General features: G+C 40.9%; 1 protein-coding gene across 1 annotated transcript in view; it reads right to left on the reverse strand.

The window, feature by feature from the left end:
- Nucleotides 1-17939, reverse strand: part of ptn (pleiotrophin) — a 45277-nt gene extending 27338 nt beyond the window's left edge. The window contains exon 1 of the mRNA XM_034226131.1: nucleotides 17754-17939. The gene's annotated coding sequence lies outside the window, so the exon portion shown is untranslated. The remainder of the gene's footprint in view (nucleotides 1-17753) is intronic.
- Nucleotides 17940-18352: the final 413 nt, after the last annotated feature.

The following is an 18352-nucleotide window of genomic DNA, read 5'->3' on the forward strand; positions in this document are numbered from 1 at the left end:
GCAATGTAAATAATAACAAATTAGAAGGAAAAAGAGATTTAAAAAAATACAGATTTCAGTATTCTGACACAGAACGATTTTAGAAGCAATGTATTTATATTAGTATGTTTGGTGCCTGCACCAAATAATAACAAATTAGAAGGAAACAAATATTTAAACAAATACAAATTTCAGTATTCTGAGGCTCTTTGCCCCATTTCTTTTCCTCACGGACGGCAACAAAACTCCGACATTATACTATTTAAAATAAAAGGGTTAGGCTTAGGGTAAGATATTGAGTAAGAAAATGTTTTTATGAACCACACAGCTTCCGGTCTTCCAAGACCCGACTGGACAAAAAGACGTGGTGCAGGCACGAAACACACTACCAATAGAAATACATTGCTTTTATCGTTCTGTGTGACACGAAATAAATGCGAAAATCGTGTTGGTGAACACAAATCAATAGATTAAATTAATTTCGTGACTATAACACGAAATGCCGTGAGACTGGGTTGAACTAGTGCCAAGCAGCTGTGGGTGCAGGATATGTGCTGCTCTCTGCAGTCAGAACATGACATAACCTACGTCATTTGGTGGATATTTTTATCCAAAATTCATTCAGCACAGCAGCGGCTGCCAGACAGACTGATTAAAAAGGTTTGTGCTGGAAAAATGTCAACTAATGTGAGGCAGAACGATTCTATCACCACTATGTATAACATTGTTATTCGTGGTGTATTTAAAGACGGAATATCTACTTGTATTTCTGTTTTATTATATAGACAGTGTTATGTAGCGCCACATGCGTGTTGAAAGGGAAGACGTGACTGCCAAAGGATCCATTAATGTTCCTCTGCTGCTCTCACATTCCCCCTGCACTTTTCATCTCGCATCTTTAGAGAAGCCGTGGTGACAGTGGTGGCAACATTAGCTTGCAAGGCATGCTAAGCTGTGCTGTCACACGCTCGAGATGAGAAGTGTTGACTGTCTGACATCGACGCAAGACAATAACTGAGAAAGCGTGGGCAGATCGTGTTTGCTCACTTTAGCAAAACAAATTGTGGCGGACAGTTTTGACAGCTTTTCCCGCCATTTTGAGGACATGGGATGTTGTGTTTACTGTATTAATGTCACATTCCCTGCATGGATACTGCAGACTATAATACAGTATGTGTGCTATATTTATGTACCTGGTGGTCTAATGTGCACACAATCTATGACTCAGAGGCTCTGCGATCCTTTATGCCTTCTTGAAATAGGTGTCGGTCTTATATGGTCTCTGATGTAGAATAACAAAGATACAGAATGTTGTAAGCTCTTCAGTCCTGTTTGTTCCCTTGTAGCTTTTGTGGCAGTGGAACAAAGCTTGACTGCAGATTACGAAAGCCTCACAAAGGCAAACAGTTGTATATTTCCCTCCAGGCAGAGGCTCACCTCGCATCACACGGCAGCAGAGGAGAGAAATAGTTACAGTTCAACATCTCAGAGACGCACGTCACACATCCTCGACCAGTCAAGCCCCCACAAGCAATGCCCTACGAAAGCCTATTGATTTTAAAATAACAAAAATAATGTTTCTAGAGCCTGTGAGTCACAGCATTATCCGTCCAATTTCAGGGTTGACTGCCACCGAGCGAGTTTAGGCCCTTTAATCACTAACCTGTGTGATTTTTGTAGGAGGCAATCATAAGTGGTCATTTTCAACTATTTTCTCCCAAGGACATCTGTCAGTGACCCCTCAATTTGCCCCACATGTGTCCAACTTGTGTGCAGTACCTGCTAGTTATAGACACAAATCAAACAGACTGGCAGTTTCTCAGCTTGAGTTTGAAATGTTTGGTGGATTATTATTAATTCACATGCTGCTCCCAGGTGGACCGCCCGCAGAGAGGCGGATGTTTTTAGGTGCATCGTTCGATAACAGCGTTTCTCTTTCTCTTTGATTGGGGGATTTGCCTCTCCCTACAGTATTTCTTTCCCACAGAAAGTTGTGTATGTTTCCCTTCCTTACAATATCTTCAAAATCTGTGGGTGAATAATGAACATTTCAGATTGATTTTATTTTCTCATATGAAATAATGAATATTTACATCCCTCTTTTATATAAATAAAATAGTTTAAAATGTGAAATTGTGCAGAAAAAACATGAATAAGCTAAATTGTTAATTTCAATATAATTGTTCTTGATTAAAGTAAAAGATATCTATCCATATGGTGAAAAAAAGTTTCGCCTTTTTTGAGAGACACATTTATAGGTAAATGTGCATCATAAGTGATTTGGTGATTCTAGTCACTATTTTAGTTGTTGTATAAGTCATTTTGTAGATGAAAAAGCATCATTACTTCAAACCCTTAAAAAGAGGATATGTTACAGAGCTACAACTGCAAAGGGTCCAAAATAAATCTCTGGTCGATTCCAAAAGCTGTTAACAATTTTAGATATTTTCAACACACCTTCTCTTTTGATCACTAAATCATTCTTCATTTATTTTACAGCAGTATGTGGGTGTTTGAAAAAAGATTTCAGTGCTAAATGATGATTAGATTTCCCAGTCTCACTATAACTCTCCACACGAACTTGAAAAAAGCTGCTTATTTCTGACGAATCAACCACGGAAATAATCAAACCTATTCATTATTAAATCCATTATTCTTTTTAATGTGTGATAGCAATAGGAATCAGGGGACTTTGTTTTCTGATGGTGATATTGGTTTTCATTTGATTCAACTGTCAGTAGAGGGCTCTCATGATCCATCCATAATGGGCCTGACCTCTCGTCTGCACTCTATTGCATTGACTGTATTCAATGAAGCCCTCTATCAATGCTCTTTCATGGTAATATTGAATTGTGCTTTTCTTCCCTGCTCGCTGTGTTTTTCTACTTCAAACAGTGTTGGAGATGGCTTTAATGTTTACCTACGTCCATTGTAGAACACTGTTTGTCTCTTTTGTTTCCTGCTGCTCGATGTCCCATTGATTTCCTCCCTGTGATTCTCCTGCTTAGACACGACTATATCATATCCATGGCTCCCCCTCCTCACTGTAACCTCCACTGGTGTTCAAAGCTTCTTCTTTTTTTGCTGTCACATTGAGTGGATGACCTCATCAGATACACACTGGCCTCTACTGGGTAAAATAAGTTATTTCCCAGGGAATGGGAAGCTGAAGAAGGGTGCTTTTTAGGGGAGAGATTAAAAAGGTTTTTTGTAGATAGAAGATGGCAGCCACATTAAGGGTTTGTGTTCATGTTGATAGGTAGTTTCGGGGTATTCAGCAGCGGAGAAATGAGAAAGCCTCACGTCTCCTCATCTCCCCGAAACACATTTTTTGGCAGGCTTTGAATTACCTGCACCCCTTTCCTGCCTAAATTGTTCAAATATGTTCGAGGTTGATCAAACAGAAAGGCTTTCGCAGCGGACGGCGAACAGAGCTTTTTCCTGTGGGCTGTTGGGGATCAGACATGAAAACACGGAGAGAACAAAGGCTTGTCGGGACTGTTAAAGACGCCCGGACCGCAGCAGCACATCAAAATGCATTCGGTGAAACAGACATGAAATACCAGCCGACTGCAAGAACCTATCAAACATGTCAAAACTCTTCTGTCTCTCAGAGAAGAGGCTGAAATAGGAATATACTACTAACTTATGAGATTTACTTACGTGATCTGAAATAATATATAATAAATTGACTATCACAATTAAGTGTTTATGAAGTGCCCCTTAAAAAAGCATGACTTGCAGAGAATATTTTTGGTGCAAAAAGAAAACTTGTAGTTCTCATAAACCTGCTGGGAACTAGAACAAGTTAAAGCTGCACTGCCTAATATTAAAAATGGTATAAATCAGTCAAATGGCTATATCTAAGTTAAGAGGGGTAGCTTGAAGTGACGAAACGCACAGAGAATTATCAGTAGGTACCGCCTAGGTTAAAAGAGTTCCCAATGTTTCTGTTTTTGTTCAAAGTTGCTTTATCGAGCATTGTTTCCTGCAACGTTTATTGAAACCTCCTGCCCGGTATTGAACAGCAAACCGTAAAAGTTTGCTTACTGGTTAACATAATGGAGCAATTAGCGGCTAAAGAGTAAGATGTGTCAGAGTTAAAAGAAAACAAAATATCTGAAGAGCATTTACCCGAGGCACGACTTCAAATTATTGCTAATGTTGCTTTGTATCAGCTGGATGAATAGGCAACAGTTTGCAAGTGGTTAGCTAACAGGTGATAATATGTCAATGTTATGTTTACAGCTTGTTTTGCTGCCCCCAAGTGGTAAGCCTTACGATTTTCTATGCTATGACATAAACAAGAATGGAGTCGTATTAAGATGCAGAAGAATTACAGAAAATCTTCGACCGTAATCAATCTGGAAGGGGCTTCAACTCCTTGTTAAGACGGTGTTCTTAAAAGATAGCTGTTGGAACCCATCTACAAAGAAAGCCTGCTATTTTTAACTTGTTTACTCCAGTTTCCAATGATAGTGTCACTCAGTTCCTGCTCTGCCAGGCTCTGTGCGACCCTCAATGAATCAAGCATAGCTGGCGACGCACTACATCCCAGTACCCAGTGACAGTCTTATTTCCAGCCATCAAGGAAGCAGGGGGAAAGTTATTTACTGAGAATGGTAGACAGAGGAAGATTGGACATCCCTGATCTGTCAAGCACATGACTTTTGGCCGAATCAAATCCTTCACCTTTATTGCATTGTCTTTGTGGCCATTTGGCACGAGGAGATGCAATTCGGAGACTAACCTCGGCGCATTGTCTTCATCTAGCACTGTCTTCCACTGCTAGCTAAGTCTCCTGGACAGAGATGAAGTCCAGTCTATAACCTGTAGAGTCTGGAAACACCCAAACAATTCTTCACATGCTTTGGCCTCGGCCTCTCAAGAGCTGATATAAAATCCACAGTTATTAAACCAACCATTATAAGCTGATATCTCGGTCTCGATCAAAAACGTCTTCTCTCTTTTTTTAAAGAGCAGCATAAAACACAAGCAATCATCTTTAAAACCTGTCTGATACCAGCTGGCTGAAAGTTATTGAACACCTGTTTTCCCAAAGAGGAATCTTTCCTTAACACCAAACTTAATAAACATATAAATAATGTTTTTTTTCTGCCATGTCCTTGACTTGAAAGGAGGAAAATAGAGGGGGAAAAGGTAATTGTCATGTAATTGGCATCAAAGTCCCAGTGCGCCACAACAATGTGTCTTTTTGTGTGTTTGAGAGTTTTAAGCGGAGAGCAGTCACCGAGGACGGAGGGCACGTGCAGCACCGCAGAGATTCATCGCCTGAGGTCCTCTGACGTCAGCTGGAGAGGCTGATGGGAATTCAATACCCAGCATTCATACCACCTAATTTATTCCACAATAAAATCGGCTGTAGCTTGTTTGTCTGCAGCTCCATTGACGGTTCGGGCCGATGAACATCACGGAAGTTCACCACAGATTCTTTAGCCAAAGAGGTTTCTGTGGATCTCTTTTCACTTGTTTGTTAAGCTGCAAAAATGAGTGCAGAATAACAGAATAGCCCCTAAAAGCATCCATTAATTTGAAATACAGGTCATTAACTGTTATGTGCTGCAGTGGTGTTATAAAATAGGACATTGAACAATCCAATATCCAATAAGCCGCATATACTAATGAGTGTTGAAACATTTATTCCCTCTGATAATAAGGAAAGAAATGTTCCTGATTTTCACTCCTTTCACAATATGCTCATGTTCCGTCCAACCTCATTTACTTTTGTTTCTCACACACACAATGCCCTTTTTGTCCTCCTCACAAATCCATCTTATTCACCATCACCCTGCCTCGGCGGTACGCTATTTCATTCCAACAGGAACGCAAACCATCAGATTTTCAGTGTGCCCGCTGCTGTCATTGTCTACATTCATCTGCACAAAACGCTATTTGCTCCATCTTTATTTACCAAACCATAAATGTGGCGATAGTATATGTGGCACAATTTACAAATAAATAAGGGAGCCCATTCTGCTGCATGAAGAGATCCAATCATTCCCGTTCAAAATGAAAAAACAACTCAGGGATGCTGTGTGAATGCTCTGGGGGTGGGGGGGTGAAGGACCAAGGGCTGGTAGGGGCAGGGAGGTGAGGGGGGGTGGGTCTTGCCTACAGTCAAAGCCAAGGGCATCAAACATGACCTTTAAACTTGCCACTGAGCATTAGAGTCCTCGCGTACAAACGCCAACACGATCTTTTACTATGATGTGTGTCACACTAGCCTCTGCAGTTAACTTCACCCACTGTGAAAAGGATATGTGACATTCAGTGGATTTGATGACTCCGTAATTGAGCCGGTTGTCACTGCAGAGCGTACAAAGTCAAAAGAACTACAGGAAAAGTTTCTATAATAAAGAGAGAAATGTAGTGTTACTGGCGCCTGTATGACAGCCTGTTTATAACTAACCGACCAATCTGTCATACAGACGGTTGACAATAAAATGAATAAACAGTAACAGATGCTCAAAACAAATTAATGCACACCACAAATTGTGTGTCCACCAGGATCCCCATCACCATTATTGGGAGCAGTTGAAAGATCTGATCTTATGCATTAGATTATGAGTTAATAGACCTTCAGGGAGCAGATGTGGGGTCTGGTGCATATTCTAGTGACGAATAAATGCCATGTTCTTAAAGAAATTGAACGCAGCACACTGATTTGGGAAGCTGGAAACAAAAGTTGAGTTTGAGAGGTTTGTTGGCATTACTTGTCATGCTGCCATTCACAATTCACGTTTCCATCCAAATGTAATCAAATGTAATGGGTTTTTTCGAGAAAATTGTCTCAAAAATGTTTGAATGAATACTTGTGTCCATCGACCACCGTTAAGCGATTAGGAGTTGGTTCATGTAGAAAAGCAGTAGTTGGAATACCTCATCAAGTGTTATTTCAAGATTTTGTCATCAAAAAAGTTGGAATAACTACATTTGATGCCTCCTATCGACTATGAAGCCAAACAATAAGAAACTAAATGTGCAAATTGTTGGGGGTGTACCTAATTGCAACATTCATGTCCAGGGGGTGGGCCTCATCGTAAGTCCCCTCCCTCTTTGCAAAGCGTAAAGGCTAATAAAAACACGCAGGGTACATGTGATTCAGACGAGAAACATGAATTCATTAAAAATCACAAATGCCATCTTAGGTGGGAAGCAGCAGTGAAACGTCTTAATGTATCAGAGTTACTCATGCTCCATTAATTACATAACTGTGTCATCTCCTCATGAATATTTGCATTTAAAGGTAGTTAAAGACACTTACATTTGCCGATATCTGCAACATTTTAATGGGAGAGATCTGTCGAAGCCTCCATTGTATACATTTGATTGTGATTTTGGTGATAAACTATCAGGAATAGAAGGCAGCAGACAGGGGCGTGAAGAGAGGACGTCTCAAGGGTGGACGGACGCCCCTTCCACCAGACATCTGGAGTAGAGGGCGTCAATCTCAAAGCTCATAAAATCTGAATTCACATTGTGTTTTTTGACTTTCCCAGGCCGCAGGCTTGCTCTGTACTGTCCTTGTCATGTAGAGAACAGCATGTGAATTGTTGCCTTACTAGCCCTGCTAACATTTCTAAACTCCAGCGGCGACAGAGGGCATGGCCACAGCCTCGGCCTGGTGTTTGTGGTCAGAAGGAATGTGATCTCGGGGTGAGAAAAAAGAGGAGAAGTAATAATGAGACATCCCCCCTCTGCTGGTTGTTTGTTTGGACAGACCGGCTGTCTCACAGCACAAGCTGCGGATGGAATACTAATGGTATGACTAATGATTCTCTCGCCTCTCTCCCTTTTCCCCAATTCCTTCCCACTCTACTCTCACTTCTCCTTTCCCTTCCATGTGAAGGAAACTTTTAACTCTAACGTCAGAGCTCCGAAATGCATTATTCAGTTCCGACTGAAGGGACAGCTGTGACATGCACGCACATTTGACGGTATTTAGGGCAAGTAACAAGTGCCTGAAGAACGTTTTCCCCCTCGGAGCTTTGTTGAAAACACCCCCATCGTCACTGATCCTGGTTTCTAATTACTTACTGGTGGGTGGACATTAAACCATCCTTGGTGTTTGCACCCATGAAGTGGGCCTATATCTAATCCACTGCCTATCAATCTTAGGTGTTTAACTTTCCGAATCATATTTTCTTCCAGATTGTGGTGCCTCAAGGGAGGATGACGTCCCAGAATTGCAGAAACTCTCCACCGGGGCAGATTAAAACCTGCTGAGATTTAACCAGGGATTAGATGCCCCCTTTGGCAGTTGGAGGTTTTAGAAACAGTTTTTAAATTATTTTGGTTTTAAATATTGAGATGTGGTGCTTAAAGCAGCCTGGTAACCATAGTTTGGCCTAATAAAAACATCTACAAGGAGCAAAACATGGAGCTTTTCTACCCAAAACTATAATTTCTGTGCCTCCACTGAAGAGAGTATCGTTGGAGAAATTGGATCTCTCTTTCAGGTGATCACCATGCTTAAAAACACAATTACATTTTACAATGAACTATTCAAACCATTCCAATCAGAGAAGTTTTCATTCCTGCGCAACATTACCATTAGCAATCCAATTAGCAATTGGATTGGAATGGAGACACTAAGTGGCAGACGGTGTCCCACAGCGATGCTCACGATCAATTTAACTTTCCATTCAACATCAGTGGCCACATCACAACAAACCCCTGCATCTCTGTGATTGAGAGCGACCTCCTACCACAGGTCTCTGAATGCTTCTTCCCCTCCCTTCCTCACCTACACACTGTTTACTCCTGCTAAGAATCAAATACTCTCTTTAGAAATTATTATAATACTGCTAATAACTCCACTGGTCTGGTCGAATCCACTCCCGGCTACAAAGCAGCCTAAGAAGTGGCTCTGAATAAAAGGAGATTGCATTGATTGAGCAAATAGATTTCAGCATTTAGGTGGAGCTTTGCCAGCATATTGGTTGTATGTTATTTAATCGTCCCCTTGGGGTTTAGCAAGGCTCTGCATTGGGGAGAAAGTTTTCCGAGTCGATTAGGCGTCTTACTTTTATTACTGCTGCACCTGTAATCATCAACAAAGGGACTAATGAAGGAATAGTCAGATGGTCAATATTGAAAAAAGACCATTTCTGTAAGTATCTAACACTGCATTTAAATCAATCTTTAATGGTAAATGCAACTCAAGTTTGTCCAACTGTCCTCCATTTAGATTTCTCTCTGATGACATGGTGCGTGAGTGAGATAAGATCGTCCCTCAGTTCATTAGAGGAATACAAACACTCCTCACTCCCCTGTGCATCACACTCTGAAGCCTGTTCACACACACACACACGCAGACACACACACACACACACACGCAGACACACACACACACACACACACTAGGGGCGGGGGAGCGCCCTTAGGACCTGTATTCCCCGTATGACATTTGCTGAAGATATCCAACTACAGTATCTCTGTCCAAAGACTACATCTTGTACACTGCAGGAACTGTTTAAGCTGCTTATGAGATCAGACAAAAGCTGATGCGAAAATCTACATGCTCCTTATTAACTCCTTATCTACATATCAAATATGCAGCCTTATTGGTTGTATTTACAAGCAGCTTATTACAACCCATCTTTATGTTTATCGATAGGTGGCGATCTTTAGTGACGTACATTGTGATGGGAGTATGAATTAAGGTGATTTAACAGGCTAATAAACACAGGAGACCACTGTTTGGGTCCAAACCAAAAGTCAACTTGTGAGCTTAGGTTTGTAACCCTAATTAACCAAATGTAAACCCAACTGCCATATATATTTACACAAGATCACTATATATCTTCCCAGCACCAAGCAGCACCAAGACAGATTTAGCGACACTTATCACCTATATGATCAAGATCTATTTCCTGTTTTATTTTGAAAAGTGTACTCCCTATGTCATGTCTGCTTTTACTTCCTGTCTGTGTGTTTTCCCTCCTGTTTGATTACCTGATTGTGTTCACCTGGTGCCTTTGTCTTTTGCCTTTCCTGCCCAGCTGTTTCTTGTCCCTGATTAGTCTTGCCTGTGATTAAATCCTGGTTTTCTGTCATTAGATCCCTTTTTGTCATTTAAGGAACAGTTATGTTCAGTTAGTTTTTTGCCTTCTTTTGTTTTCTGCCATCGATGTTTGTGTCCTGAATTTGGATCCACGCTGATCTGCTGGACATAAACAAGGTAACGTTCTGTTGTTTTGCTTTCAAGTGTCCAAAAACCCTAATCCTAATACATTTTGTTGTCGACCATTCCAATCAAAACAATACAGTTGCAAGTAAAATGTTTCCCAGCCCACATTAGCATAGATAGAGGGATAGATGGATAGATAGATGGATAGATGGATAGATGGATAGATGGATAGATGGATAGATGGATAGATGGATAGATGGATAGATGGATAGATGGATAGATGGATAGATGGATAGATAGATGGATAGATAGATGGATAGATAGATGGATAGAGATGGATAGATGGATAGATGGATAGATGGATAGATGGATAGATGGAAGATGGATAGATAGAGGAGTAGATAGAGAGATGGATAGATGGATAGATAGATAGAGGATAGATAGATAGATGGATGGATAGATGGATGGATGGATGGATAGATGGATGGATGGATAGATAGATGGATAGATAGATAGATGGATAGATGGATAGATAGATGGATAGATGGATAGATGGCTAGATAGATAGATGGATGGATGATGGATGGATGGATAGATAGATGGATAGATGGATAAATAGATAGATGGATAGATGGATAGATAGATAGATGGATGGATAGATAGATAGATGGATAGATAGATGGATAGATGGATAGATGGATAGATAGATGGATGGATAGATGGATGGATAGATAGATAGATGGATAGATGGATAGATGGATGGATAGATGGATGGATGGATAGATAGATGGATAGATGGATAGATGGATGGATAGATGGATGGATAGATGGATGATGAGATGGATAGATGGATAGGATGGATGGATAGATGGATAGATGGATGGATAGATGGATGGATGGATAGATGGATGGATGGATAGATAGATAGATGGATAGATGGATAGATGGATGGATGGATAGATAGATGGATAGATGGATAGATGGATAGATAGATAGATAAATACTTTATTCATCCCAAATGACATGCATATATATATATATATATATATATATTTATAGAAATATTATACATAAACAAATAGACCTTGGGTAATATATACATTACACATGTGAAGCTTAGACAAACAAACATAACAAACAGGGGCAGTAATGTAATGAGAGTGAAAGAGCAAATACAATATACCACCATGCGTGTCAAAGTCAAAGAATGTCGAATTCAATACGAGCACAATCCATCTCCTTAGACATTGGAGCCATAAAACAGAACTGAAGTACATCATAGCCTACAGACTGTGCCTTGAGCACATCAAACATAAAGCGCCCTCCCACGCTGTTTGAAGGCATTGGAAACAAACTGAGCTAGATCTCTGTGAACAGGTACTGAAGTCTACAGTCATCAGACAGAAAACAAATCATTCTGCAGACATGTAAAGGTAGAGCCTATATCAAAGAGTGAGATTTAATAGACCATAAAGTCTCCAGTCTCCACACACCACAGGTGTCACTTTCTTTTCTGCTCCTGAGTTTTCCACCACAAGAGACAAGATATCAATTGGGCACCGTTGCATTTTTATACATGCATATGTTTGACAACTGTTCTAGGCACTCATTCATTTCTGGTATGAAATCTAGTTGGCAGAGTTTTACTTATTTTTTGTGTAATCCACCTGTAAATAATAATAATTTCAATTTCTATGGCGCCTTTCATGAAACCCAAGGAAGCTTTACAATGGGAAGTAACAAAACAAAACAAAAAAAGTCATAGTCATACAGATACATAGGCTGAAATAAATAAATGTCAGTCTACATCCATTTTTGTTGCATAATGATTTTCATGACATTATAATTCATTCAGCAGACGCTTTTCAGTGCAATCAACCACGAGGATACACATTTACAAAGAATCCTGCAGGTGCAATAGCTTCAAATAAGCCAAACTTTTATAATTGCTCCATACAGGGAATCCAGTTTGAATTTAGATTGAGACCGCTTCCTTTACAAGTATGTCATAACATAGGAAATCTGTGGGTGCTTTTTGTAATTATTTAAACTGTTATTGTCATTATATATAATTATCATTAAATGCTCCCCGAAAAGAGAAATCCTGGACAAATAAATGAATGAAAAATTAGTCTTTAAGACAACAATATTTTAGGTTTTTGGTGGAATAGATAATAATAACAATTCCTTACATTTATTATAGCGCTTTTCCAGATGCTCAAAGCGCTTTACAAATACACATTACACATATTTTGTATACATGCAAGTTCAGGTGAAGTGTCTTGCCCAAGGACACAACGGCTTTACAGACGCAGCAGCGGCGGGTTTCACCCTTGATCTGATGATCTGATGATCATTGCACAGCGCACTGCGCCACACCGTCCATCTTCACGCCTCGAAGTCATCGAGGCGCTTTTACAAGTACACATTGATTATACATATACACAGGAGCAAATCCGGGTGAAGTGTCTTGCCCAAGGACACAACGGCCTGACGCAGTGGCGGCAGGAGCGGGTTTCGAACTGGAGTTCCCCAGCACCCCCCTTGATCTGATGATCAGATGCACAGACCACTGCGCCACCCGTCCCTAGATAGAGGGATTACATTTCAACACCCATAAACTTCAGGGTTTTGTTTAAACTGGTAACAGGGGCGCTGCGCCCTCTTACTTTCGGCGTGCGCCCTCATACCAAAATGCAGATTCTCCCCGTTAAATTTGAAACTGATGCCAGAAAACATTATTTCTGTTCGTCACAGCTGTAGAATTACTAAAAAAAATTTGAACATCGTATCAAATAGACCGTCAGACGGCATAAACAGCTTTGTTTTTACGGAGCTCCGACGTGGCGTTGTTGTTTACGTCTGCGGCGCCATCTTGTATGGGCGAAGATCAAAGCCCTCGTACCATATTCTTCTAGAAAAACCCCTGAACATGTTTTGAAAGTTTTCAGTTATGTCTGTAGAAAATGAGCTAAATCTCTGATACTTATGTTCGAGTACATTTCTATTTGTAGCAGACCACACTATAACCAAACACATCCAATTAAATGTTAGAGTCCAATCTTACATATGTTTACTTTTACAGTAGGTAGAAAACTGTATTAGTCACCTTCTAGGCCTGGGGACAGTTTGTGTTTGTGTGTGTGTGCGTGTGTGTGTGTGTGTGTGTGTGTGTGTGTGTGTGTGTGTGTGTGTGTGTGTGTGTGTGTGTGGGTGTGTGTGGTGTGTGTGTGTGTGTGTGTGTGTGTGTGTGTGTGTGTGTGGTGTGTGTGTGATGTGTGTGTGTGTGTGTGTGTGTGTGTGTGTGTGTGGTGTGTGTGTGTGTGTGTGTGTGTGTGTGGTGTGTGTGTGTGTGTGTGTGTGGTGTGTGTGTGTGTGTGTGTGTGTGTGTGTGTGTGTGTGTGTGTGTGTGTGTGTGTGTGTGTGTGTGTGTGATGTGTGTGTGTGTGTGTGGTGTGTGTGTGTGTGGTGTGTGTGTGTGTGTGTGTGTGTGTGTGTGTGTGTGTGTGTGTGTGTGTGTGTGTGTGTGTGTGTGTGTGTGTGTGTGTGTGTGTGTGTGTGTGTGTGTGTGTGTGTGTGTGTGGGTGGCTGTGTGACTCATTTGGACACTAATGAGCTGACTGATTACAGGGGAAGGCCTCGGGTTATCATTAGCTCTCCGAGGATCAAACACCAGATCAAGCCAACAGCGGGGCAGAAAGATGCAGCCCACAATCTGATATTAGTTTTTTCGAAAAGGAAGAAAAGCTGAGGAAGGAAAGAGTTTAGCACTTTTCTTTAGAGGGCAAAACAAGACGCTGGCGGTATGTTTTTGATCAAAATGCCATTGAGGGATTCACAACATGCCAAATACAAACCCTGTCCCATGTTTTTAAATTCCTCAACAAAAGGCAATTAGTAGCCCTGTCAATGCACTTCCTCAGACAATTGGGACCAACCTCAGACAAGAGGAACAATCTCTCATCACCGGCTTAGAGGTTTTTGAAGACAGATCAGATTGTCTCTTCTCTGCCTGTAATGAGATAGCTGCTTGCTTGACGTCTCCATGAGAACGTTTCCACACTTTACCATTAACCCAACAGACTGCGCATGGCAAAAGCTGAATGAAAGACATGGGGAGAGGTCTGTGGTAATATTGGGGTTTTTCCTAGAGGTCTGTGCAGCAGCTAAAGCTAAGTAGTTGTGTGGTTCTGGCCATTATTTGTATTAGTTAGAGTTTTTTTGTGTTTCTGTTTGTGGGGTGAAGATCTGGAACAATTTGAGTGAGGAGCTAAAGGGATGTCCAAACATCAAACTATTCAAAAAGAGGTATAAAAACACAATTCTCACAAGGTACAGGGAGGACACTGCTAAACCATAACTGTTTATATTCTTGTTTTGTATTCTATTTATGAATTTGTGTATGTACATATGTGTATGTATATATATATATATATATATATATACAGACCATTCTCCTAACTTGCCTGTATATATTATATGAATGATTATATAAATTATTCAAGGTTAAAGTATACATTGATATTGTATGTTAACATATATTAAGATGTAAAAAGAAAAAAAAAAAGGGAGAAGGGGTCGGATTAAATAAGTGTAAACTTCTTCCGGCCACTTCGGACGTGTAATTAGCTAAAGTGTTGTTTATTGATATCAGACAATGATACTACAGACTATTCAATTATTAATTAAATATTTCGTTTTGTTATTGCATTCATTTGTATAGTTCTGTATCATGTCTGTATCATCTTTTGTTTCATTTGTATTTTCTTTGGTTTTACACGCTCGAAAAAATAAAATAAACTAAACTATATTGTACTTACTGTCAAAGAATATTTCTGTCTTTACTTTAGATATTTAACCTATTCTGTGTGTTGACGTTTATGACCAAACCCTGGCTCTGTTATCTCTCTTAAGGAATGGGAGGCTCCAGCTATCTTGATAAAGCAGTTCAACTCTCGGTCACGAAATGGTTTACGACTGTGAGAACGCTGGATTTCTAAGCTCCACAGATGTTTACGCCTCCCCCAATATGCTCATTAACTCTCTGTAAACTAGTTACAAGGTCTATCGAGAGATAGGCTGGTCAGAATTGACATGACAACCCACCCGTGCAGTCAGAACCTTTTGCTGCTGTGACTTGTGATATGAATTCTCCGGCCGTTGACTTGTAATAAACATCATTGTTTGACATCAAAGCTCCAACTCTCCTCGTGTCTCTCTGAGTCCTGACTCTCCATTGCTGCAGAAGTTTCCCTTACACTTACTGAATTGAGTCGACGGATGATTTGGAAAGTTTGTAATCGAGGCAGTAATTTACTTAAAACTGACACTGAAGGCATTCAAGGTGGTAATGAACTTTCATGAGAAAACTGTACACGCACAACAACGACAAATACATTAGATCAGAGTTTAACTAGAAAGTCAGTCGGTAAACTTTATTAGAATCAAAGGACAGTCATTAGTTAAAATGTCCTTTTCAAATAAATGTGGCTAACCAGGGAGATATTTAAAGGAGAACGCTACCGTTTTTCTGCATCAAATTCAGTTTAATTGTCATCTGAAATAACTCTTACATTTGATTAATACTGGAGGGACTACAATGTGAGAACGTAGTAGTACACATTCCAAACTGGCGCTTCTGGGTTGGATTGTGGGAAATGTAGGATCAAGTGATCTTGGCCTATACTGAGGATCAGGATCTCTGTTTCTTCTGCTTTAATTGAGACCATTTTTTTTAAAAGTAATCTGTGTGCTAAAACCTGGATGATTGTTTCTGTCTGACTTTGCTAAACCCTTTAACAAAGTTAGTAAATCTCAGTAAGAACTTCAAAAGGGAATGGTTGCCACAACTAGTTAATTAAAATCTCAGTTGATTTTTTTGTTTACCCACTTGGATGTTTTTGTGATATGACGCCTACAACTTGATGCAATGAAGGATGTTTCCTCAACAGGCCTCTCTCCTGGCATCTCTCCCCTCCTCCTTTCTTCTATTCCTCTCTTTATCCCTCCTCCCTTTCTTTGGAGGCCCTCCGGACCCCATCAAGGCTCATTCTGTTCATCCCGCATGTGAGGGGTCAGTGCGTACCCCACAAGAATAAACCAGCCACTCAATGTGAGGATCTTTGTGTATGTCCTCATCCCCCTACCCTCTCTTTCTCTCTCACCCACTTGCTTGTGCCCTATAGATGAGAATTGGCTCCATTCACCGCTCTTCCCTCCCCCCTGGAGCGGACTTCTCAGGGCCCTAACAGCGCATTTCTATGCCTTATTGCTCCGGCTCCTCCATGGAGAGCAGTCTCGTCAAAGCATTTGTGTAGACACAGAAGGAAATGAACTGGCTTTGTGCTTGTTTTTGACATATAGGCACGATCACGTGGTGAAGTTTGTGGGGCAAGCATTTAACTAGAAAAGGACAGAATGTGTAAAATGTCTCTTAAAGGCCTCCAAGTGGCCATCTTGGAAGTAAAATGTCAGGAGTTATTTAGGAATGAAGCGGTTTTATGAGTTTGGCCCTTCTGGCTGTCGTCCAGCTTAATCCACATTGTGTTCTGACCCAAAGCTGGTTTCTCAAGCTCATCTCCACCTCGTGTTTAATCTCCCCCAGCTCTTTTATTAGGACCACACCATGTGTTGATTCTAAAGAAATGAAGCGGACACCTCATTTCGAGCAAGAATGAGCCGGAGAGAGCTTTTGTCCACAGCAGGAATGCCAATAAGACAGAGAGGAACACTGTTTGGTCTGACTCAGGTTGCTATACCAGTGCTGAAGAAAGCCATGGCAACGCAAGCAGAAGGTCTGCCGGACCACATCGCGCTGCTACAATACGCCCGCTCCGGGTTTGTCATTCCAGTCAGGCCTGACCCAAATTACCACATCCTCGGCAAAAGTGGCCTACTTCAACCAGCACCCATGCACAGACATGCTTAATTGGGCTTGCATATATTTGGCTGATAGCGATAATAAACAAAACATATGGATGTTTGAAGTCTAATCACTGAGGAGACGGCCCTGTTACTGATTTAATACCACAGTCCATAGCCCATGGCTGCTGGATTATTGTGACTTTCCAATTGTTTACCCAATATGTCTACAAGCCACTTTTCCATCTGCAGTTATACATCTCAGTATTTTAAGCTTAATAGTCTTTTATGTTTTCATATGTTTATTATCTCTTATCAACAGCCTCGGGGCAAAATCTGCTCCAAATGGGAAGAGCAACAAAGACCATGTTTACAGAAGCGTTTTGGTAAAATATTAAAGAGTAAACTGAACAGGCGAATATGTCTGAAAAATACAGAAATGCAAAAAAAATTGAACACTAGAGGATCTTAACTGGGTTTCTTTTGCAACTTACTCCAAACTTATTTTATTGCAACATTTGAAAACAACAGGGGGGTTGATACTGGCAGTCAATATAAATCTCATCCCCAACATAGGCACAGATACACACGCTAAGAACACACTCCAAAACTGGCCTTCATACCATCTGTACTGCTGAGTCTTTCTGCCCAGAATACAGTTGAACTTGAATGTTTTCTGCTCTAGAAAACCAGCTCACCATCACCTACCCACAAAAGCTAGGAATCTGTTAGTGTTCCACCAGAAAATAAATCCACTTACTTTATTTTGGAGGTATGGTAGTTGTATATCAGAGCTTGAAGAAGTATTTTCACTAGTCTCTTTTCATCTGCACCTCTACCCTGCTGCCCTGTCTCTGCAATACTATTTCTCTTTGTGGGCTGAGCATGCAATAGCTGTGTAGTGTTTTTTTTTTCTTTTTTGTGTGTGTGTGTTGCATGGGGTGAGGGGAGGGTGGTGGGTTGGGTGTTGAATGCCGGGTTTCCTGACTCGTGATCAGGAGCTCATTACCCCCAAGGTCACTCCAGGGACGCCCTGCCTGGCACTCACTGAGACACCAGAGAGAAGATGTGAGATTGCAGATGAGAGTGTGAGAGAAAGAGAAAAGGAGAGCAGCTAAGAGCCTGGAAGATCCGCTGGGACGAGGAGGAAGAGCAGCGAGAGAGAAAAATAGAGACACAAAGATACATAACAGAACGGGAAGGGAGACGGTTGAAAGACAACGATCCAAATGCAAACAAGGAGGCTAATATTCAGGAGTAGCGAGCAAACACAACAACACAATGTGGCTGTAGGAGCCTTGGATGAGCCCACAGTGTGAAGCCCAGCCAAACCACACAGAGTTATATAAAATATCTTGT

This window comes from Gymnodraco acuticeps, unplaced genomic scaffold (genome assembly GCF_902827175.1).
Source record: "Gymnodraco acuticeps unplaced genomic scaffold, fGymAcu1.1, whole genome shotgun sequence".
In the NCBI taxonomy this organism is placed as follows: domain Eukaryota; kingdom Metazoa; phylum Chordata; class Actinopteri; order Perciformes; family Bathydraconidae; genus Gymnodraco; species Gymnodraco acuticeps.